The sequence below is a fragment of the Stenella coeruleoalba genome, assembly GCF_951394435.1.
Source record: "Stenella coeruleoalba genome assembly, contig: scaffold_29, whole genome shotgun sequence".
Classification (NCBI taxonomy): domain Eukaryota; kingdom Metazoa; phylum Chordata; class Mammalia; order Artiodactyla; family Delphinidae; genus Stenella; species Stenella coeruleoalba.
This window is the reverse complement of record NW_027645960.1, coordinates 3,203,828-3,228,117: the sequence shown is the minus strand read 5'-3', so window position 1 is coordinate 3,228,117 and position 24,290 is coordinate 3,203,828. Positions and strand designations below refer to the sequence as shown.

The 24,290-nt window shown below is 43.8% G+C and overlaps 1 long non-coding RNA gene across 16 annotated transcripts in view; it reads left to right on the top strand.

The window, feature by feature from the left end:
• The window catches only part of LOC307181435, a 2,786,049-nt gene that overhangs the window by 156,769 nt on the left and 2,604,990 nt on the right, over positions 1 to 24,290 (top strand). For all 16 annotated transcript variants that reach the window (XR_013826763.1, XR_013826764.1, XR_013826765.1 and 13 more), the window contains exon 2: positions 3,008 to 3,093. This is a non-coding gene — a long non-coding RNA (uncharacterized lncRNA). The remainder of the gene's footprint in view (positions 1 to 3,007; positions 3,094 to 24,290) is intronic.

Below are 24,290 nucleotides of genomic sequence, written 5' to 3'. Positions count from 1 at the left end.
GTTGTTGTAAACAGAAGCGTCCCAAACTTTGGGGTGGCTGTGTCTTTTTGATTTTAATTTCCCTAAGCTATAGGACCATAAGTGGAAGTGCCCTAGGCTCTGTTGCTTTGTTTTTTAGATGTTTCAGGAAACACCATACACTTCTCCCGAGTGTCTGTTGGCAATTTACATCCCGCCCATCAGCATAACAAGGCTCCCAGTTCTCCATGGCCTGTCCTGCCTTTCTGGATTTTACACTTTTTTCAGATGGCCCTTTTGACCGGGGGGAAGTGAGACTTCATTGTAGTGCAGATTTCCTTTGCAAGCTTGCTTGGTTGGCCAAAAAGGGCGTATGCGTTTTTTCCTGAATATATTCACGAAAAAACGCATACGCCCTTTTTGGCCAAGTGCATCATTGTGGACGTTCTGCCTCTTTTCCTATGCTTTCAATGCAATTCCAGTCTACCTCCTGAAATCGGTTTCCTGCAATTCTGCCCCGCTTTCAAGTCCTCTTGGCAGCCTTACTTCAGTCTATTTTTGGACGATAGCTGTCATTTATAACTCTGCAGGTTTGTGAATTACAGTGTCCCTGAGCTCCTTTCTTCAACTCGCTTTCTTGTGAGCTGGCCGCAACACCGCAGGATGGCTTCAGGCCCTAATCTGGTTCCGGCACGGCATGCTGAGCCTTTGGTTATTTCCTCTTCCTGGTGGGAAATGAGAGTTAAATTTGCCCGTCCAGACACCTCCAGCTAGTCTCTCATTGGTTCTCGCTATTCCTGTTCATCTTCCGCAGAAATTGCAAACTGGGCCAAACAGGAGGTTAAAGGCGCTGACTTTCCAAGTGGGGAGAGTGTTAGTAAAGCGTCTGGAATGTTGCACCCGAGTACCAGGGGAGGAAAACTGAGACATATTTGAACACGTCTCCCGTTCACACGGTTGATCATACTCTGGGTTCCACATGCATGTTTTAGCTGAAGGAAGAATACCTTAAACCTGGAGAGTTGAGACCCGTGGAATGGGTACCATGCAATATGACTTCAAAGGGTCTTCATTTGCTCACCGAACCTCTCCAATCCTATCACTGCTGCGTTTATGCCCCTGTACACACGCTTGATTCTCTTTTGGAGACATAGCAATCCATAGGTTTTAAGATACTTACTAGTCAGGTACATTCTTAGGCGTTTAATATGGGGTGTTTAGTCCATTTCGTTGAGCAAGGAGTAGCTCTTGTCTATTCCATATTTGGCTTAAGGAACTTTATCTGTGCTCATTTCAATCTCTGGTTTTATGCAGCACCCCAACTCACCTTTCCCCTTAAGCAAGCATAAGTTGGTTTTCTAAATTTGCGACCCTGTTCTGTTTTGGAATTCAGTTCCTGTGTAGCCAGGTTTACATTCCGTGTATTAGTGATATCTTATGATGTTTCTTTTTCTGTGTGACTTATTTCAGTTAGAATCATCGTACCTGAATCCACTCATTGTGCTGCTAAGCGCCTGATGACACAGATTTCATTGCTGAGTGATATTGCTTTGTAAGTAAATACCACAACTTCTTTATCCATTTTTCACTTTCTGCGATGTTGAACTTGTACTGTAAACGAGGTTCTTGTAAACAGAGGCGTCCCAAACTTTGGGGTGGCTGTGTCTTTTTGATTTTAATTTCCCTAAGCTATAGGACCATAAGTGGAAGTGCCCTAGGTTCTTTTGCTTTGTTTTTTAGATGTTTCAGGAAACACCATACACTTCTCCCGAGTGGTTGTTGGCAATTTACATCCCGCCCATCAGCATAACAAGGCTCCCAGTTCTCCATGGCCTGTCCTGCCTTTCTGGATTTTACACTTTTTTCAGATGGCCCTTTTGACCGGGGGGAAGTGAGACTTCATTGTAGTGCAGATTTCCTTTGCAAGCTTGCTTGGTTGGCCAAAAAGGGCGTATGCGTTTTTTCCTGAATATATTCAGGAAAAAATGCATACGCCCTTTTTGGCCAAGTGCATCATTGTGGACGTTCTGCCTCTTTTCCTATGCTTTCAATGCAATTCCAGTCTACCTCCTGAAATCGGTTTCCTGCAATTCTGCCCCGCTTTCAAGTCCTCTTGGCAGCCTTACTTCAGTGTATTTTTGGACGATAGCTGTCATTTATAACTCTGCAGGTTTGTGAATTACAGTGCCCCTGAGCTCCTTTCTTCAACTCGCTTTCTTGTGACCTGGCCGCAACACCGCAGGATGGCTTCAGGCCCTAATCTGGTTCCAGCACGGCACGCTGAGCCTTTGGTTAATTCCTCTTCCTGGTGGGAAATGAGAGTTAAATTTGCCCGTCCAGACACCTCCAGCTAGCCTCTCATTGGTTCTCGCTATTCCTGTTCATCTTCCGCAGAAATTGCAAACTGGGCCAAACAGGAGGTTAAAGGCGCTGACTCTCCAAGTGGGGAGAGTGTTAGTAAAGCGTCTGGAATGTTGCACCCGAGTACCAGGGGAGGAAAACTGAGACATATTTGAACACGTCTCCCGTTCACATGGTTGATCATACTTGGGTTCCACATGCATGCTTTAGCTGAAGGAAGAATACCTAAAACCTGGTTAGTTGAAACCCGTGGAATGGGTACCATGCAATATGACTTCAAAGGGTCTTCATTTGCTCACCGAACCTCTCCAATCCTATCACTGCTGCGTTTATGCCCCTGTACACATGCTTGATTCTCTTTCGGAGACATAGCAATCCATAGGTTTTAAGATACTTACTAGTCAGGTACATTCTTAGGCGTTTAATATGCGGTGTTGAGTCCATTTCGTTGAGCAAGGAGTAGCTCTTGTCTATTCCATATTTGGCTTAAGGAACTTTATCTGTGCTCATTTCAATCTCTGGTTTTATGCAGCACCCCAACTCACCTTTACCCTTAAGCAAGCATAAGTTGGTTTTCTAAATTTGAGACCCTGTTCTGTTCTGTAATTCAGTTCCTGTGTAGCCACGTTTACATTCCGTGTATTACTGATATCTTATGATGTTTCTTTTTCTGTGTGACTTATTTCAGTTAGAATCATCATACCTGAATCCACTCATTGTGCTGCTAAGGGCCTGATGACACAGATTTCATTGCTGAGTGATATTGCTTTTTAAGTAAATACCACAACTTCTTTATCCATTTTTCACTTTCTGCGATGTTGAACTTGTACTGTAAACGAGGTTCTTGTAAACAGAGCCGTTCCAAACTTTGGGGTGGCTGTGTCTTTTTGATTTTAATTTCCCTAAGCTATAGGACCATAAGTGGAAGTGCCCTAGGTTCTGTTGCTTTGTTTTTTAGATGTTTCAGGAAACACCATACACTTCTCCCAAGTGGTTGTTGGCAATTTACATCCCGCCCATCAGCATAACAAGGCTCCCAGTTCTCCATGGCCTGTCCTGCCTTTCTGGATTTTACACTTTTTTCAGATGGCCCTTTTGACCGGGGGGAAGTGAGACTTCATTGTAGTGCAGATTTCCTTTGCAAGCTTGCTTGGTTGGCCAAAAAGGGCGTATGCGTTTTTTCCTGAATATATTCAGGAAAAAACGCATACGCCCTTTTTGGCCAAGTGCATCATTGTGGACGTTCTGCCTCTTTTCCTATGCTTTCAATGCAATTCCAGTCTACCTCCTGAAATCGGTTTCCTGCAATTCTGCCCCGCTTTCAAGTCCTCTTGGCAGCCTTACTTCAGCCTATTTTTGGACGATAGCTGTCATTTATAACTCTGCAGGTTTGTGAATTACAGTGCCCCTGAGCTCCTTTCTTCAACTCGCTTTCTTGTGACCTGGCCGCAACACCGCAGGATGGCTTCAGGCCCTAATCTGGTTCTGGCACGGCACACTGAGCCTTTGGTTATTTCCTCTTCCTGGTGGGAAATGAGAGTTAAATTTGCCGTCCAGACACCTCCAGCTAGCCTCTCATTGGTTCTCGCTATTCCTGTTCATCTTCCGCAGAAATTGCAAACTGGGCCAAACAGGAGGTTAAAGGGACTGACTCTCCAAGTGGGGAGAGTGTTAGTAAAGCGTCTGGAATGTTGCACCCGAGTACCAGGGGAGGAAAACTGAGACATATTTGAACACGTCTCCCGTTCACATGGTTGATCATACTTGGGTTCCATATGCATGTTTTAGCTGAAGGAAGAATACCTAAAACCTGGGTAGTTGAAACCCGTGGAATGGGTACCATGCAATATGACTTCAAAGGGTCTTCATTTGCTCACCGAACCTCTCCAATCCTATCACTGCTGCGTTTATGCCCCTGTACACATGCTTGATTCTCTTTCGGAGACATAGCAATCCATAGGTTTTAAGATACTTACTAGTCAGGTACATTCTTAGGCGTTTATTATGCGGTGTTGAGTCCATTTCGTTGAGCAAGGAGTAGCTCTTGTCTATTCCATATTTGGCTTAAGGAACTTTATCTGTGCTCATTTCAATCTCTGGTTTTATGCAGCACCCCAACTCACCTTTACCCTTAAGCAAGCATAAGTTGGTTTTCTAAATTTGAGACCCTGTTCTGTTCTGTAATTCAGTTCCTGTGTAGCCAAGTTTACTATCCGTGTATTACTGATATCTTATGATGTTTCTTTTTCTGTGTGACTTATTTCAGTTAGAATCATCATACCTGAATCCACTCATTGTGCTGCTAAGGGCCTGATGACACAGATTTCATTGCTGAGTGATATTGCTTTGTAAGTAAATACCACAACTTCTTTATCCATTTTTCACTTTCTGCGATGTTGAACTTGTACTGTAAACGAGGTTCTTGTAAACAGAGCCATTCCAAACTTTGGTGTGGCTGTGTCTTTTTGATTTTGAATTCCCTAAGCTATAGGACCATAAGTGGAAGTGCCCTAGGCTCTGTTGCTTTGTTTTTTAGATGTTTCAGGAAACACCATACACTTCTCCCGAGTGGTTGTTGGCAATTTACATCCCGCCCATCAGCATAACAAGGCTCCCAGTTCTCCATGGCCTGTCCTGCCTTTCTGGATTTTACACTTTTTTCAGATGGCCCTTTTGACCTGGGGGAAGTGAGACTTCATTGTAGTGCAGATTTCCTTTGCAAGCTTGCTTGTTTGGCCAAAAAGGGCGTATGCGTTTTTTCCTGAATATATTCAGGAAAAAACGCATACGCCCTTTTTTGCCAAGTGCATCATTGTGGACGTTCTGCCTCTTTTCCTATGCATTCAAAGCAATTCCAGTCTACCTCCTGAAATCGGTTTCCTGCAATTCTGCCCCGCTTTCAAGTCCTCTTGGCAGCCTTACTTCAGTCTATTTTTGGACGATAGCTGTCATTTATAACTCTGCAGGTTTGTGAATTACAGTGCCCCTGAGCTCCTTTCTTCAACTCGCTTTCTTGTGACCTGGCCGCAACACCGCAGGATGGCTTCAGGCCCTAATCTGGTTCCGGCACGGCACGCTGAGCCTTTGGTTATTTCCTCTTCCTGGTGGGAAATGAGAGTTAAATTTGCCCGTCCAGACACCTCCAGCTAGTCTCTCATGGGTACTCGCTATTCCTGTTCATCTTCCACAGAAATTGCAAACTGGGCCAAACAGGAGGTTAAAGGCGCTGACTCTCCAAGTGGGGAGAGTGTTAGTAAAGCGTCTGGAATGTTGCACCCGAGTACCAGGGGAGGAAAACTGAGACATATTTGAACACGTCTCCCGTTCACATAGTTGATCATACTTGGGTTCCACATGCATCTTTTAGCTGAAGGAAGAATACCTTAAACCTGTGTATTTGAAACCCGTGGAATGGGTACCATGCAATATGACTTCAAAGGGTCTTCATTTGCTCACCGAAACTCTCCAATCGTATCACTGCTGCGTTTATGCCCCTGTACACATGCTTGATTCTCTTTCGGAGACATAGCAATCCATAGGTTTTAAGATACTTACTAGTCAGGTACATTCTTAGGCATTTAATATGCGGTGTTGAGTCCATTTCGTTGAGCAAGGAGTAGCTCTTGTCTATTCCATATTTGGCTTAAGGAACTTTATCTGTGCTCATTTCAATCTCTGGTTTTATGCAGCACCCCAACTCACCTTTCCCCTTAAGCAAGCATAAGTTGGTTTTCTAAATTTGCGACCCTGTTCTGTTCTGTAATTCACTTCCTGTCTAGCCAAGTTTACATTCCGTGTATTACTGATATCTTATGATGTTTCTTTTTCTGTGTGACTTATTTCAGTTAGAATCATCATACCTGAATCCACTCATTGTGCTGCTAAGGGCCTGATGACACAGATTTCATTGCTGAGTGATATTGCTTTGTAAGTAAATACCACAACTTATTTATCCATTTTTCACTTTCTGCAATGTTGAACTTGTACTGTAAACGAGGTTCTTGTAAACAGAGCCGTTCGAAACTTTGGGATGGCTGTGTCTTTTTGATTTTAAATTCCCTAAGCTATAGGACCATAAGTGGAAGTGCCCTAGGCTCTGTTGCTTTGTTTTTTAGATGTTTCAGGAAACACCATACACTTCTCCCTAGAGGCTGTTGGCAATTTACATCCCGCCCTTCAGCATAACAAGGCTCCCAGTTCTCCATGGCCTGTCCTGCCTTTCTGGATTTTACACTTTTTTCAGATGGCCCTTTTGACCCGGGGGATGTGAGACTTCATTGTAGTGCAGATTTCCTTTGCAAGCTTGCTTGGTTGGCCAAAAAGGGCGTATGCGTTTTTTCCTGAATATATTCAGGAAAAAACGCATACGCTCTTTTTGGCCAAGTGCATCATTGTGGACGTTCTGCCTCTTTTCCTATGCTTTCAATGCAATTCCAGTCTACCTCCTGAAATCGGTTTCCTGCAATTCTGCCCCGCTTTCAAGTCCTCTTGGTAGCCTTACTTCAGTCTATTTTTGGACGATAGCTGTCATTTATAACTCTGCTGGTTTGTCAATTGCAGTGCCCCTGAGCTCCTTTCTTCAACTCGCTTTCTTGTGACCTGGCCGCAACACCGCAGGATGGCTTCAGGCCCTAATCTGGTTCCGGCCCGGCATGCTGAGCCTTTGGTTAATTCCTCTTCCTGGTGGGAAATGAGAGTTAAATTTGCCCGTCCAGACACCTCCAGCTAGCCTCTCATTGGTTCTCGCTATTCCTGTTCATCTTCCGCAGAAATTGCAAACTGGGCCAAACAGGAGGTTAAAGGGACTGACTCTCCAAGTCGGGAGAGTGTTAGTAAAGCGTCTGGAATGTTGCACCCGAGTACCAGGGGAGGAAAACTGAGACATATTTGAACACGTCTCCCGTTCACATGGTTGATCATACTCTGGGTTCCACATGCATGTTTTAGCTGAAGGAAGAATACCTTAAAGCTGGAGAGTTGAGACCCGTGTAATGGGTACCATGCAATATGACTTCAAAGGGTCTTCATTTGCTCACCGAACCTCTCCAATCCTATCACTGCTGCGTTTATGCCCCTGTACACATGCTTGATTCTCTTTTGGAGGCATAGCAATCCATAGGTTTTAAGATACTTACTAGTCAGGTACATTCTTAGGCATTTAATATGGGGTTTTGAGTCCATTTCGTTGAGCAAGGAGTAGCTCTTGTCTATTCCATATTTGGCTTAAGGAACTTTATCTGTGCTCATTTCAATCTCTGGTTTTATGCAGCACCCCAACTCACCTTTCCCCTTAAGCAAGCATAAGTTGGTTTTCTAAATTTTAGACCCTGTTCTGTTCTGTAATTCAGATCCTGTGTAGCCAAGTTTACATTCCGTGTATTAGTGATATCTTATGATGTTTCTTTTTCTGTGTGACTTATTTCAGTTAGAATCATCGTACCTGAATCCACTCATTATGCTGCTACGGGCCTGATGACATAGATTTCATTGCTGAGTGATACTGCATTGTACGTAAGTACCACAAGTTCTTTATCCATTTTTCACTTTCTGCGATGTTGAACTTGTACTGTAAACGAGGTTCTTGTAAACAGAGCCGTTCCAAACTTTGGGGTGGCTGTGTCTTTTTGATTTTAATTTCCCTAAGCTATAGGACCATAAGTGGAAGTGCCCTAGGTTCTGTTGCTTTGTTTTTTAGATGTTTCAGGAAACACCATACACTTCTCCCTAGAGGCTGTTGGCAATTTACATCCCGCCCTTCAGCATAACAAGGCTCCCAGTTCTCCATGGCCTGTCCTGCCTTTCTGGATTTTACACTTTTTTCAGATGGCCCTTTTGACCCGGGGGAAGTGAGACTTCATTGTAGTGCAGATTTCCTTTGCAAGCTTGCTTGGTTGGCCAAAAAGGGCGTATGCGTTTTTTCCTGAATATATTCAGGAAAAAACGCATACGCCCTTTTTGGCCAAGTGCATCATTGTGGACGTTCTGCCTCTTTTCCTATGCTTTCAATGCAATTCCAGTCTACCTCCTGAAATCGGTTTCCTGCAATTCTGCTCCGCTTTCAAGTCCTCTTGGCAGCCTTACTTCAGTATATTTTTGGACGATAGCTGTCATTTATAACTCTGCAGGTTTGTGAATTACAGTGCCCCTGAGCTCCTTTCTTCAACTTGCTTTCTTGTGACCTGGCCGCAACACCGCAGGATGGCTTCAGGCCCTAATCTGGTTCCGGCACGGCACCCTGAGCCTTTGGTTAATTCCTCTTCCTGGTGGGAAATGAGAGTTAAATTGGCCCGTCCAGACACCTCCAGCTAGTCTCTCATTTGTTCTCGCTATTCCTGTTCATCTTCCGCAGAAATTGCAAACTGGGCCAAACAGGAGGTTAAAGGGACTGACTCTCCAAGTCGGGAGAGTGTTAGTAAAGCGTCTGGAATATTGCACCCGAGTACCAGGGTACGAAAACTGAGACATATTTGAACACGTCTCCCGATCACATGGTTGATCATACTCTAGGTTCCACATGCATGTTTTAGCTGAAGGAAGAATACCTTAAACCTGGGTAGTTGAAACCCGTGGAATGGGTACCATGCAATATGACTTCAAAGGGTCTTCATTTGCTCACTGAACCTCTCCAATCCTATCATTGCTGCGTTTATGCCCCTGTACACACGCTTGATTGTCTTTTGGAGACATAGCAATCAATAGGTTTTAAGATACTTACTAGTCAGGTATATTCTTAGGCGTTTAATATGGGGTGTTGAGTCCATTTCGTTGAGCAAGGAGTAGCTCTTGTCTATTCCATATTTGGCTTAAGGAACATTATCTGTGCTCATTTCAATCTCTGGTTTTATGCAGCACCCCAACTCACCTTTCCCCTTAAGCAAGCATAAGTTGGTTTTCTAAATTTGAGACCCTGTTCTGTTTTGGAATGCAGTTCCTGTGTAGCCAAGTTTACATTCCGTGTATTAGTGATATCTTATGATGTTTCTTTTTCTGTGTGACTTATTTCAGTTAGAATCATCGTACCTGAATCCACTCATTATGCTGCTACGGGCCTGATGACATAGATTTCATTGCTGAGTGATACTGCATTGTACGTAAGTACCACAAGTTCTTTATCCATTTTTCACTTTCTGTGATATTGAACTTGTACGGTAAACGAGGTTCTTGTAAACGGAGGCGTCCCAAACTTTGGGGTGGCTGTGTCTTTTTGATTTTAATTTTCCTAAGCTATAGGACCATAAGTGGAAGTGCCCTAGGCTCTGTTGCTTTGTTTTTTAGATGTTTCAGGAAACACCATACACATCTCCTGAGTGTCTGTTGGCAATTTACATCCCGCCCATCAGCATAACAAGGCTCCCAGTTCTCAATGGCCTGTTGCCTTTCTGGATTTTACACTTTTTTCAGATGGCCCTTTTGACCGGGGCGAAGTGAGACTTCATTGTAGTGCAGATTTCCTTTGCAAGCTTGCTTGGTTGGCCAAAAAGGGCGTATGCGTTTTTTCCTGAATATATTCAGGAAAAAACGCATACGCCCTTTTTGGCCAAGTGCATCATTGTGGACGTTCTGCCTCTTTTCCTATGCTTTCAATGCAATTCCAGTCTACCTCCTGAAATCGGTTTCCTGCAATTCTGCCCCGCTTTCAAGTCCTCTTGGCAGCCTTACTTCAGTCTATTTTTGGACGATAGCTGTCATTTATAACTCTGCTGGTTTGTCAATTGCAGTGCCCCTGAGCTCCTTTCTTCAACTCGCTTTCTTGTGACCTGGCCGCAACACCGCAGGATGGCTTCAGGCCCTAATCTGGTTCCGGCCCGGCATGCTGAGCCTTTGGTTAATTCCTCTTCCTGGTGGGAAATGAGAGTTAAATTTGCCCGTCCAGACACCTCCAGCTAGCCTCTCATTGGTTCTCGCTATTCCTGTTCATCTTCCGCAGAAATTGCAAACTGGGCCAAACAGGAGGTTAAAGGGACTGACTCTCCAAGTCGGGAGAGTGTTAGTAAAGCGTCTGGAATGTTGCACCCGAGTACCAGGGGAGGAAAACTGAGACATATTTGAACACGTCTCCCGTTCACATGGTTGATCATACTCTGGGTTCCACATGCATGTTTTAGCTGAAGGAAGAATACCTTAAAGCTGGAGAGTTGAGACCCGTGTAATGGGTACCATGCAATATGACTTCAAAGGGTCTTCATTTGCTCACCGAACCTCTCCAATCCTATCACTGCTGCGTTTATGCCCCTGTACACATGCTTGATTCTCTTTTGGAGGCATAGCAATCCATAGGTTTTAAGATACTTACTAGTCAGGTACATTCTTAGGCATTTAATATGGGGTTTTGAGTCCATTTCGTTGAGCAAGGAGTAGCTCTTGTCTATTCCATATTTGGCTTAAGGAACTTTATCTGTGCTCATTTCAATCTCTGGTTTTATGCAGCACCCCAACTCACCTTTCCCCTTAAGCAAGCATAAGTTGGTTTTCTAAATTTTAGACCCTGTTCTGTTCTGTAATTCAGATCCTGTGTAGCCAAGTTTACATTCCGTGTATTAGTGATATCTTATGATGTTTCTTTTTCTGTGTGACTTATTTCAGTTAGAATCATCGTACCTGAATCCACTCATTATGCTGCTACGGGCCTGATGACATAGATTTCATTGCCGAGTGATACTGCATTGTACGTAAGTACCACAAGTTCTTTATCCATTTTTCACTTTCTGCGATGTTGAACTTGTACTGTAAACGAGGTTCTTCTAAACAGAGCCGTTCCAAACTTTGGGGTGGCTGTGTCTTTTTGATTTTAATTTCCCTAAGCTATAGGACCATAAGTGGAAGTGCCCTAGGTTCTGTTGCTTTGTTTTTTAGATGTTTCAGGAAACACCATACACTTCTCCCGAGTGGTTGTTGGCAATTTACATCCCGCCCATCAGCATAACAAGGCTCCCAGTTCTCCATGGCCTGTCCTGCATTTCTGGATTTTACACTTTTTTCAGATGGCCCTTTTGACTGGGGGGAAGTGAGACTTCATTGTAGTGCAGATTTCCTTTGCAAGCTTGCTTGGTTGGCCAAAAAGGGCGTATGCGTTTTTTCCTGAATATATTCAGGAAAAAACGCATACGCCCTTTTTGGCCAAGTGCATCATTGTGGACGTTCTGCCTCTTTTCCTATGCTTTCAATGCAATTCCAGTCTACCTCCTGAAATCGGTTTCCTGCAATTCTGCCCTGCTTTCAAGTCCTCTTGGCAGCCTTACTTCAGTCTATTTTTGGACGATAGCTGTCATTTATAACTCTGCAGGTTTGTGAATTACAGTGCACCTGAGCTCCTTTCTTCAACTCGCTTTCTTGTGACCTGGCCGCAACACCGCAGGATGGCTTCAGGCCCTAATCTGGTTCCGGCACGGCACGCTGAGCCTTTGGTTATTTCCTCTTCCTGGTGGGAAATGAGAGTTAAATTTGCCCGTCCAGACACCTCCAGCTAGTCTCTCATTGGTACTCGCTATTCCTGTTCATCTTCCGCAGAAATTGCAAACTGGGCCAAACAGGAGGTTAAAGGCGCTGACTCTCCAAGTCGGGAGAGTGTTAGTAAAGCGTCTGGAATGTTGCACCCGAGTACCAGGGGAGGAAAACTGAGACATATTTGAACACGTCTCCCGTTCACATAGTTGATCATACTTGGGTTCCACATGCATCTTTTAGCTGAAGGAAGAATACCTTAAACCTGTGTATTTGAAACCCGTGGAATGGGTACCATGCAATATGACTTCAAAGGGTCTTCATTTGCTCACCGAACCTCTCCAATCGTATCACTGCTGCGTTTATGCCCCTGTACACATGCTTGATTCTCTTTCGGAGACATAGCAATCCATAGGTTTTAAGATACTTACTAGTCAGGTACATTCTTAGGCATTTAATATGCGGTGTTGAGTCCATTTCGTTGAGCAAGGAGTAGCTCTTGTCTATTCCATATTTGGCTTAAGGAACTTTATCTGTGCTCATTTCAATCTCTGGTTTTATGCAGCACCCCAACTCACCTTTCCCCTTAAGCAAGCATAAGTTAGTTTTCTAAATTTGAGACCCTGTTCTGTTCTGTAATTCAGATCCTGTGTAGCCAAGTTTACATTCCGTGTATTAGTGATATCTTATGATATTTCTTTTTCTGTGTGACTTATTTCAGTTAGAATCATCGTACCTGAATCCACTCATTGTGCTGCTAAGGGCCTGATGACACAGATTTCATTGCTGAGTGATATTGCTTTGTAAGTAAATACCACAATTTTTATCCATTTTTCACTTTCTGCGATGTTGAACTTGTACTGTAAACGAGGTTCTTGTAAACAGAGCCGTTCGAAACTTTGGGGTGGCTGTGTCTTTTTGATTTTAAATTCCCTAAGCTATAGGACCATAAGTGGAAGTGCCCTAGGCTCTGTTGCTTTGTTTTTTAGATGTTTCAGGAAACACCATACACTTCTCCCTAGAGGCTGTTGGCAATTTACATCCCGCCCTTCAGCATAACAAGGCTCCCAGTTCTCCATGGCCTGTCCTGCCTTTCTGGATTTTACACTTTTTTCAGATGGCCCTTTTGACCCGGGGGAAGTGAGACTTCATTGTAGTGCAGATTTCCTTTGCAAGCTTGCTTGGTTGGCCAAAAAGGGCGTATGCGTTTTTTCCTGAATATATTCAGGAAAAAACGCATACGCCCTTTTTGGCCAAGTGCATCATTGTGGACGTTCTGCCTCTTTTCCTATGCTTTCAATGCAATTCCAGTCTACCTCCTGAAATCGGTTTCCTGCAATTCTGCCCCGCTTTCAAGTCCTCTTGGCAGCCTTACTTCAGTATATTTTTGGACGGTAGCTGTCATTTATAACTCTGCAGGTTTGTGAATTACAGTGCCCCTGACCTCCTTTCTTCAACTCGCTTTCTTTTGAGCTGGCCGCAACACAGCAGGATGGCTTCAGGCCCTAATCTGGTCCGGCACGGCACACTGAGCCTTTGGTTATTTCCTCTTCCTGGTGGGAAATGAGAGTTAAATTTGCCCGTCCAGACACCTCCAGCTAGCCTCTCATTGGTTCTCGCTATTCCTGTTCATCTTCCGCAGAAATTGCAAACTGGGCCAAACAGGAGGTTAAAGGCGCTGACTTTCCAAGTGGGGAGAGTGTTAGTAAAGCGTCTGGAATGTTGCACCCGAGTACCAGGGGAGGAAAACTGAGACATATTTGAACACGTCTCCCATTCACATGGTTGATCATACTTGGGTTCCACATGCATGATTTAGCTGAGGAAGAATACCTAAAACCTGGGTAGTTGAAACCCGTGGAATGGGTACCATGCAATATGACTTCAAAGGGTCTTCATTTGCTCACGAACCTCTCCAATCCTATCACTGCTGCGTTTATGCCCCTGTACACACGCTTGATTCTCTTTTGGAGACATAGCAATCCATAGGTTTTAAGATACTTACTAGTCAGGTACATTCTTAGGCGTTTAATATGGGGTGTTGAGTCCATTTCGTTGAGCAAGGAGTAGCTCTTGTCTATTCCATATTTGGCTTAAGGAACTTTATCTGTGCTCATTTCAATCTCTGGTTTTATGCAGCACCCCAACTCACCTTTCCCCTTAAGCAAGCATAAGTTGGTTTTCTAAATTTGAGACCCTGTTCTGTTCTGTAATTCAGTTCCTGTGTAGCCAAGTTTCCATTCCGTGTATTACTGATATCTTATGATGTTTCTTTTTCTGTGTGACTTATTTCAGTTAGAATCATCATACCTGAATCCACTCATTGTGCTGCTAAGGGCCTGATGACACAGATTTCATTGCTGAGTGATATTGCTTTGTAAGTAAATACCACAACTTCTTTATCCATTTTTCACTTTCTGCGATGTTGAACTTGTACTGTAAACGAGGTTCTTGTAAACAGAGCCATTCCAAACTTTGGGGTGGCTGTGCTTTTTGATTTTAATTTCCCTAAGCTATAGGACCATAAGTGGAAGTGCCCTAGGTTCTGTTGCTTTGTTTTTTAGATGTTTCAGGAAACACCATACACTTCTCCCGAGTGGTTGTTGGCAATTTACATCCCGCCCATCAGCATAACAAGGCTCCCAGTTCTCCATAGCCTGTCCTGCCTTTCTGGATTTTACCCTTTTTTCAGATGGCCCTTTTGACCGGTGGGAAGTGAGACTTCATTGTAGTGCAGATTTCCTTTGCAAGCTTGCTTGGTTGGCCAAAAAGGGTGTATGCGTTTTTTCCTGAATATATTCAGGAAAAAACGCATACGCCCTTTTTGGCCAAGTGCATCATTGTGGACGTTCTGCCTCTTTTCCTATGCTTTCAATGCAATTCCAGTCTACCTCCTGAAATCGGTTTCCTGCAATTCTGCTCCGCTTTCAAGTCCTCTTGGCAGCCTTACTTCAGTATATTTTTGGACGATAGCTGTCATTTATAACTCTGCAGGTTTGTGAATTACAGTGCCCCTGAGCTCCTTTCTTCAACTCGCTTTCTTTTGAGCTGGCCGCAACACCGCAGGATGGCTTCAGGACCTAATCTGGTTCCGGTACGGCACGCTGAGCCTTTGGTTATTTCCTCTTCCTGGTGGGAAATGAGAGTTAAATTTGCCCGTCCAGACACCTCCAGCTAGCCTCTCATTGGTTCTCGCTATTCCTGTTCATCTTCCGCAGAAATTGCAAACTGTGCCAAACAGGAGGTTAAAGGCGCTGACTCTCCAAGTGGGGAGAGTGTTAGTAAAGCGTCTGGAATGTTGCACCCGAGTACCAGGGGAGGAAAACTGAGACATATTTGAACACGTCTCTCAATCACATGGTTGATCATACTCTAGGTTCCACATGCATGTTTTACCTGAAGGAAGAATACCTAAAACCTGGGTAGTTGAAACCCGTGGAATGGGTACCATGCAATATGACTTCAAAGGGTCTTCATTTGCTCACCGAACCTCTCCAATCCTATCACTGCTGCGTTTATGCCCCTGTACACATGCTTGATTCTCTTTCGGAGACATAGCAATCCATAGGTTTTAAGATACTTACTAGTCAGGTACATTCTTAGGCGTTTAATATGGGGTGTTGAGTCCATTTCGTTGAGCAAGGAGTAGCTCTTGTCTATTCCATATTTGGCTTAAGGAACTTTATCTGTGCTCATTTCAATCTCTGGTTTTATGCAACACCCCAACTCACCTTTACCCTTAAGCAAGCATAAGTTGGTTTTCTAAATTTGAGACCCTGTTCTGTTCTGTATTTCAGTTCCTGTGTAGCCAAGTTTACATTCCGTGTATTAGTGATATCTTATGATGTTTCTTTTTCTGTGTGACTTATTTCAGTTAGAATCATCGTACCTGAATCCACTCATTATGCTGCTACGGGCCTGATGACATAGATTTCATTGCTGAGTGATACTGCATTGTACGTAAGTACCACAATTTCTTTATCCATTTTTCACTTTCTGTGATATTGAACTTGTACTGTAAACGAGGTTCTTGTAAACAGAGCCGTTCCAAACTTTAGGGTGGCTGTGTCTTTTTGATTTTAAATTCCCTAAGCTATAGGACCATAAGTGGAAGTGCCCTAGGCTCTGTTGCTTTGTTTTTTAGATGTTTCAGGAAACACCATACACTTCTCCCGAGTGTTTGTTGGCAATTTACATCCCGCCCTTCAGCATAACAAGGCTCCCAGTTCTCCATGGCCTGTCCTGCCTTTCTGGATTTTACACTTTTTTCAGATGGCCCTTTTGACCTGGGGGAAGTGAGACTTCATTGTAGTGCAGATTTCCTTTGCAAGCTTGCTTGGTTGGCCAAAAAGTGCGTATGCGTTTATTCCTGAATATATTCAGGAAAAAACGCATACGCCCTTTTTGGCCAAGTGCATCATTGTGGACGTTCTGCCTCTTTTCCTATGCTTTCAATGCAATTCCAGTCTACCTCCTGAAATCGGTTTCCTGCAATTCTGCCCCGCTTTCAAGTCCTCTTGGCAGCCTTACTTCAGTCTATTTTTGGACGATAGCTGTCATTTATAACTCTGCAGGTTTGTGAATTACAGTGCCCCTGAGCTCCTTTCTTCAACTCGCTTTCTTTTGAGCTGGCCGCAACACCGCAGGATGGCTTCAGGACCTAATCTGGTTCCGGTACGGCACGCTGAGCCTTTGGTTATTTCCTCTTCCTGGTGGGAAATGAGAGTTAAATTTGCCCGTCCAGACACCTCCAGCTAGCCTCTCATTGGTTCTCGCTATTCCTGTTCATCTTCCGCAGAAATTGCAAACTGTGCCAAACAGGAGGTTAAAGGCGCTGACTCTCCAAGTGGGGAGAGTGTTAGTAAAGCGTCTGGAATGTTGCACCCGAGTACCAGGGGAGGAAAACTGAGACATATTTGAACACGTCTCTCAATCACATGGTTGATCATACTCTAGGTTCCACATGCATGTTTTACCTGAAGGAAGAATACCTTAAACCTGGGTAGTTGAAACCCGTGTAATGGGTACCATGCAATATGACTTCAAAGGGTCTTCATTTGCTCACCGAACCTCTCCAATCCTATCACTGCTGCGTTTATGCCCCTGTACACATGCTTGATTCTCTTTCGGAGACATAGCAATCCATAGGTTTTAAGATACTTACTAGTCAGGTACATTCTTAGGCGTTTAATATGGGGTGTTGAGTCCATTTCGTTGAGCAAGGAGTAGCTCTTGTCTATTCCATATTTGGCTTAAGGAACTTTATCTGTGCTCATTTCAATCTCTGGTTTTATGCAGCACCCCAACTCACCTTTACCCTTAAGCAAGCATAAGTTGGTTTTCTAAATTTGAGACCCTGTTCTGTTCTGTAATTCAGTTCCTGTGTAGCCAAGTTTACATTCCGTGTATTAGTGATATCTTATGATGTTTCTTTTTCTGTGTGACTTATTTCAGTTAGAATCATCGTACCTGAATCCACTCATTATGCTGCTACGGGCCTGATGACATAGATTTCATTGCTGAGTCATACTGCATTGTACGTAAGTACCACAAGTTCTTTATCCATTTTTCACTTTCTGTGATATTGAACTTGTACTGTAAACGAGGTTCTTGTAAACAGAGCCGTTCCAAACTTTGGGGTGGCTGTGTCTTTTTGATTTTAAATTCCCTAAGCTATAGGACCATAAGTGGAAGTGCCCTAGGCTCTGTTGCTTTGTTTTTTAGATGTTTCAGGAAACACCATACACTTCTCCCGAGTGTTTGTTGGCAATTTACATCCCGCCCTTCAGCATAACAGGGCTCCCAGTTTTCCATGGCCTGTCCTGCCTTTCTGGATTTTACACTTTTTTCAGATGGCCCTTTTGACCTGGGGGAAGTGAGACTTCATTGTAGTGAAGATTTCCTTTGCAAGCTTGCTTGGTTGGCCAAAAAGTGCGTATGCGTTTTTTCCTGAATATATTCAGGAAAAAACGCATACACCCTTTTTGGCCAAGTGCATCATTGTGGACGTTCTGCCTCTTTTCCTATGCTTTCAATGCAATTCCAGTCTACCTCCTGAAATCGGTTTCCTGCAATTCTGCCCCGCTTTCAAGTCCTCTTGGCAGCCTTACTTCAGTCTATTTTTGGACGATAGCTGTCATTTATAACTCTGCAGGTTTGTGAATTACAGTGCCCCTGAGCTCCTTTCTTCAACTCGCTTTCTTTTGAGCTGGCCGCAACACCGCAGGATGGCTTCAGGCCCTAATCTGGTTCCGGCACGGCACGCTGAGCCTTTGGTTAATTCCTCTTCCTGGTGGGAAATGAGAGTTAAATTTGCCCGTCCAGACACCTCCAGCTAGCCTCTCATTGGTTCTCGCTATTCCTGTTCATCTTCCGCAGAAATTGCAAACTGGGCCAAACAGGAGGTTAAAGGGACTGACTCTCCAAGTCGGGAGAGTGTTAGTAAAGCGTCTGGAATGTTGCACCCGAGTACCAGGGTACGAAAACTGGGACATATTTGAACACGTCTCCCGATCTCATGGTTGATCATACTCTAGGTTCCACATGCATGTTTTAGCTGAAGGAAGAATACCTAAAACCTGGGTAGTTGAAACCCGTGGAATGGGTACCATGCAATATGACTTCAAAGGGTCTTCATTTGCTCACCGAACCTCTCCAATCCTATCACTGCTGCGTTTATGCCCCTGTACACATGCTTGATTCTCTTTCGGAGACATAGCAATCCATAGGTTTTAAGATACTTACTAGTCAGGTACATTCTTAGGCGTTTAATATGGGGTGTTGAGTCTATTTCGTTGAGCAAGGAGTAGCTCTTGTCTATTCCATATTTGGCTTAAGGAACTTTATCTGTGCTCATTTCAATCTCTGGTTTTATGCAGCACCCCAACTCACCTTTCCCCTTAAGCAAGCATAAGTTAGTTTTCTAAATTTGAGACCCTGTTCTGTTCTGTAATTCAGTTCCTGTGTAGCCAAGTTTCCATTCCGTGTATTACTGATATCTTATGATGTTTCTTTTTCTGTGTGACTTATTTCAGTTAGAATCATCATACCTGAATCCACTCATTGTGCTGCTAAGGGCCTGATGACACAGATTTCATTGCTGAGTGATATTGCTTTGTAAGTAAATACCACAACTTCTTTATCCATTTTTCACTTTCTGCGATGTTGAACTTGTACTGTAAACGAGGTTCTTGTAAACAGAGCCGTTCCAAACTTTGGGGTGGCTGTGTCTTTTTGATTTTAATTTCCCTAAGCTATAGGACCATAAGTGGAAGTGCCCTAGGTTCTGTTGCTTTGTTTTTTAGATGTTTCAGGAAACACCATACAATTCTCCCGAGTGGTTGTTGGCAATTTACATCCCGCCCATCAGCATAACAAGGCTCCCAGTTCTCCATGGCCTGTCCTGCCTTTCTGGATTTTACACTTTTTTCAGATGGCCCTTTTGACCGGGGGGAAGTGAGACTTCATTGTAGTGCAGATTTCCTTTGCAAGCTTGCTTGGTTGGCCAAAAAGGGCGTATGCGTTTTTTCCTGAATATATTCAGGAAAAAACGCATACGCCCTTTTTGGCCAAGTGCATCATTGTGGACGTTCTGCCTCTTTTCCTATGCTTTCAATGCAATTCCAGTCTACCTCCTGAAATCGGTTTCCTGCAATTCTGCCCCGCTTTCAAGTCCTCTTGGCAGCCTTACTTCAGTCTATTTTTGGACGATAGCTGTCATTTATAACTCTGCAGGTTTGTGAATTACAGTGCCCCTGAGCTCCTTTCTTCAACTCGCTTTCTTGTGACCTGGCCGCAACACCGCAGGATGGCTTCAGGCCCTAATCTGGTTCCGGCACGGCACGCTGAGCCTTTGGTTATTTCCTCTTCCTGCTGGGAAATGAGAGTTAAATTTGCCCGTCCAGACACCTCCAGCTAGTCTCTCATTGGTTCTCGCTATTCCTGTTCATCTTCCAAGAGATTGCAAACTGGGCCAAACAGGAGGTTAAAGGCGCTGACTCTCCAAGTGGGGAGAGTGTTAGTAAAGCGTCTGGAATGTTGCACCCGAGTACCAGGGTACGAAAACTGAGACATATTTGAACACGTCTCCCGATCACATGGTTGATCATACTCTAGGTTCCACATGCATGTTTTAGATGAAGGAAGAATACCTTAAACCTGGGTAGTTGAAACCCGTGGAATGGGTACCATGCAATATGACTTCAAAGGGTCTTCATTTGCTCACCGAACCTCTCCAATCCTATCACTGCTGCGTTTATGCCCCTGTACACATGCTTGATTCTCTTTCGGAGACATAGCAATCCATAGGTTTTAAGATACTTACTAGTCAGGTACATTCTTAGGCGTTTAATATGGGGTGTTGAGTCTATTTCGTTGAGCAAGGAGTAGCTCTTGTCTATTCCATATTTGGCTTAAGGAACTTTATCTGTGCTCATTTCAATCTCTGGTTTTATGCAGCACCCCAACTCACCTTTCCCCTTAAGCAAGCATAAGTTAGTTTTCTAAATTTGAGACCCTGTTCTGTTCTGTAATTCAGTTCCTGTGTAGCCAAGTTTCCATTCCGTGTATTACTGATATCTTATGATGTTTCTTTTTCTGTGTGACTTATTTCAGTTAGAATCATCATACCTGAATCCACTCATTGTGCTGCTAAGGGCCTGATGACACAGATTTCATTGCTGAGTGATATTGCTTTGTAAGTAAATACCACAACTTCTTTATCCATTTTTCACTTTCTGCGATGTTGAACTTGTACTGTAAACGAGGTTCTTGTAAACAGAGCCGTTCCAAACTTTGGGGTGGCTGTGTCTTTTTGATTTTAATTTCCCTAAGCTATAGGACCATAAGTGGAAGTGCCCTAGGTTCTGTTGCTTTGTTTTTTAGATGTTTCAGGAAACACCATACAATTCTCCCGAGTGGTTGTTGGCAATTTACATCCCGCCCATCAGCATAACAAGGCTCCCAGTTCTCCATGGCCTGTCCTGCCTTTCTGGATTTTACACTTTTTTCAGATGGCCCTTTTGACCGGGGGGAAGTGAGACTTCATTGTAGTGCAGATTTCCTTTGCAAGCTTGCTTGGTTGGCCAAAAAGGGCGTATGCGTTTTTTCCTGAATATATTCAGGAAAAAACGCATACGCCCTTTTTGGCCAAGTGCATCATTGTGGACGTTCTGCCTCTTTTCCTATGCTTTCAATGCAATTCCAGTCTACCTCCTGAAATCGGTTTCCTGCAATTCTGCCCCGCTTTCAAGTCCTCTTGGCAGCCTTACTTCAGTCTATTTTTGGACGATAGCTGTCATTTATAACTCTGCAGGTTTGTGAATTACAGTGCCCCTGAGCTCCTTTCTTCAACTCGCTTTCTTGTGACCTGGCCGCAACACCGCAGGATGGCTTCAGGCCCTAATCTGGTTCCGGCACGGCACGCTGAGCCTTTGGTTATTTCCTCTTCCTGCTGGGAAATGAGAGTTAAATTTGCCCGTCCAGACACCTCCAGCTAGTCTCTCATTGGTTCTCGCTATTCCTGTTCATCTTCCAAGAGATTGCAAACTGGGCCAAACAGGAGGTTAAAGGCGCTGACTCTCCAAGTGGGGAGAGTGTTAGTAAAGCGTCTGGAATGTTGCACCCGAGTACCAGGGTACGAAAACTGAGACATATTTGAACACGTCTCCCGATCACATGGTTGATCATACTCTAGGTTCCACATGCATGTTTTAGATGAAGGAAGAATACCTTAAACCTGGGTAGTTGAAACCCGTGGAATGGGTACCATGCAATATGACTTCAAAGGGTCTTCATTTGCTCACCGAACCTCTCCAATCCTATCACTGCTGCGTTTATGCCCCTGTACACATGCTTGATTCTCTTTCGGAGACATAGCAATCCATAGGTTTTAAGATACTTACTAGTCAGGTACATTCTTAGGCGTTTAATATGGGGTGTTGAGTCTATTTCGTTGAGCAAGGAGTAGCTCTTGTCTATTCCATATTTGGCTTAAGGAACTTTATCTGTGCTCATTTCAATCTCTGGTTTTATGCAGCACCCCAACTCACCTTTCCCCTTAAGCAAGCATAAGTTAGTTTTCTAAATTTGAGACCCTGTTCTGTTCTGTAATTCAGTTCCTGTGTAGCCAAGTTTCCATTCCGTGTATTACTGATATCTTATGATGTTTCTTTTTCTGTGTGACTTATTTCAGTTAGAATCATCATACCTGAATCCACTCATTGTGCTGCTAAGGGCCTGATGACACAGATTTCATTGCTGAGTGATATTGCTTTGTAAGTAAATACCACAGCTTCTTTATCCATTTTTCACTTTCTGCGATGTTGAACTTGTACTGTAAACGAGGTTCTTGTAAACAGAGCCGTTCCAAACTTTGGGGTGGCTGTGTCTTTTTGATTTTAATTTCCCTAAGCTATAGGACCATAAGTGGAAGTGCCCTAGGTTCTGTTGCTTTGTTTTTTAGATGTTTCAGGAAACACCATACAATTCTCCCGAGTGGTTGTTGGCAATTTACATCCCGCCCATCAGCATAACAAGGCTCCCAGTTCTCCATGGCCTGTCCTGCCTTTCTGGATTTTACACTTTTTTCAGATGGCCCTTTTGACCGGGGGGAAGTGAGACTTCATTGTAGTGCAGATTTCCTTTGCAAGCTTGCTTGGTTGGCCAAAAAGGGCGTATGCGTTTTTTCCTGAATATATTCAGGAAAAAACGCATACGCCCTTTTTGGCCAAGTGCATCATTGTGGACGTTCTGCCTCTTTTCCTATGCTTTCAATGCAATTCCAGTCTACCTCCTGAAATCGGTTTCCTGCAATTCTGCCCCGCTTTCAAGTCCTCTTGGCAGCCTTACTTCAGTCTATTTTTGGACGATAGCTGTCATTTATAACTCTGCAGGTTTGTGAATTACAGTGCCCCTGAGCTCCTTTCTTCAACTCGCTTTCTTGTGACCTGGCCGCAACACCGCAGGATGGCTTCAGGCCCTAATCTGGTTCCGGCACGGCACGCTGAGCCTTTGGTTATTTCCTCTTCCTGCTGGGAAATGAGAGTTAAATTTGCCCGTCCAGACACCTCCAGCTAGTCTCTCATTGGTTCTCGCTATTCCTGTTCATCTTCCAAGAGATTGCAAACTGGGCCAAACAGGAGGTTAAAGGCGCTGACTCTCCAAGTGGGGAGAGTGTTAGTAAAGCGTCTGGAATGTTGCACCTGAGTACCAGGGTACGAAAACTGAGACATATTTGAACACGTCTCCCGATCACATGGTTGATCATACTTTAGGTTCCACATGCATGTTTTAGATGAAGGAAGAATACCTTAAACCTGGGTAGTTGAAACCCGTGGAATGGGTACCATGCAATATGACTTCAAAGGGTCTTCATTTGCTCACGAACCTCTCCAATCCTATCACTGCTGCGTTTATGCCCCTGTACACATGCTTGATTCTCTTTCGGAGACATAGCAATCCATAGGTTTTAAGATACTTACTAGTCAGGTACATTCTTAGGCGTTTAATATGGGGTGTTGAGTCCATTTCGTTGAGCAAGGAGTAGCTCTTGTCTATTCCATATTTGGCTTAAGGAACTTTATCTGTGCTCATTTCAATCTCTGGTTTTATGCAGCACCCCAACTCACCTTTACCCTTAAGCAAGCATAAGTTGGTTTTCTAAATTTGAGACCCTGTTCTGTTCTGTAATTCAGTTCCTGTGTAGCCAAGTTTACATTCCATGTATTACTGATATCTTATGATGTTTCTTTTTCTGTGTGACTTATTTCAGTTAGAATCATCATACCTGAATCCACTCATTGTGCTGCTAAGGGCCTGATGACACAGATTTCATTGCTGAGTGATATTGCTTTGTAAGTAAATACCACAACTTCTTTATCCATTTTTCACTTTCTGCGATGTTGAACTTGTACTGTAAACGAGGTTCTTGTAAACAGAGCCATTCCAAACTTTGGGGTGGCTGTGTCTTTTTGATTTTAATTTCCCTAAGCTATAGGACCATAAGTGGAAGTGCCCTAGGCTCTGTTGCTTTGTTTTTTAGATGTTTCAGGAAACACCATACACTTCTCCCGAGTGTTTGTTGGCAATTTACATCCCGCCCTTCAGCATAACAAGGCTCCCAGTTCTCCATGGCCTGTCCTGCCTTTCTGGATTTTACACTTTTTTCAGATGGCCCTTTTGACCGGGGGGAAGTGAGACTTCATTGTAGTGCAGATTTCCTTTGCAAGCTTGCTTGTTTGGCCAAAAAGTGTGTATGCGTTTTTTCCTGAATATATTCAGGAAAAAACGCATACACCCTTTTTGGCCAAGTGCATCATTGTGGACGTTCTGCCTCTTTTCCTATGCTTTCAATGCAATTCCAGTCTACCTCCTGAAATCGGTTTCCTGCAATTCTGCCCCGCTTTCAAGTCCTCTTGGCAGCCTTACTTCAGTCTATTTTTGGACGATAGCTGTCATTTATAACTCTGCAGGTTTGTGAATTACAGTGCCCCTGAGCTCCTTTCTTCAACTCGCTTTCTTTTGAGCTGGCC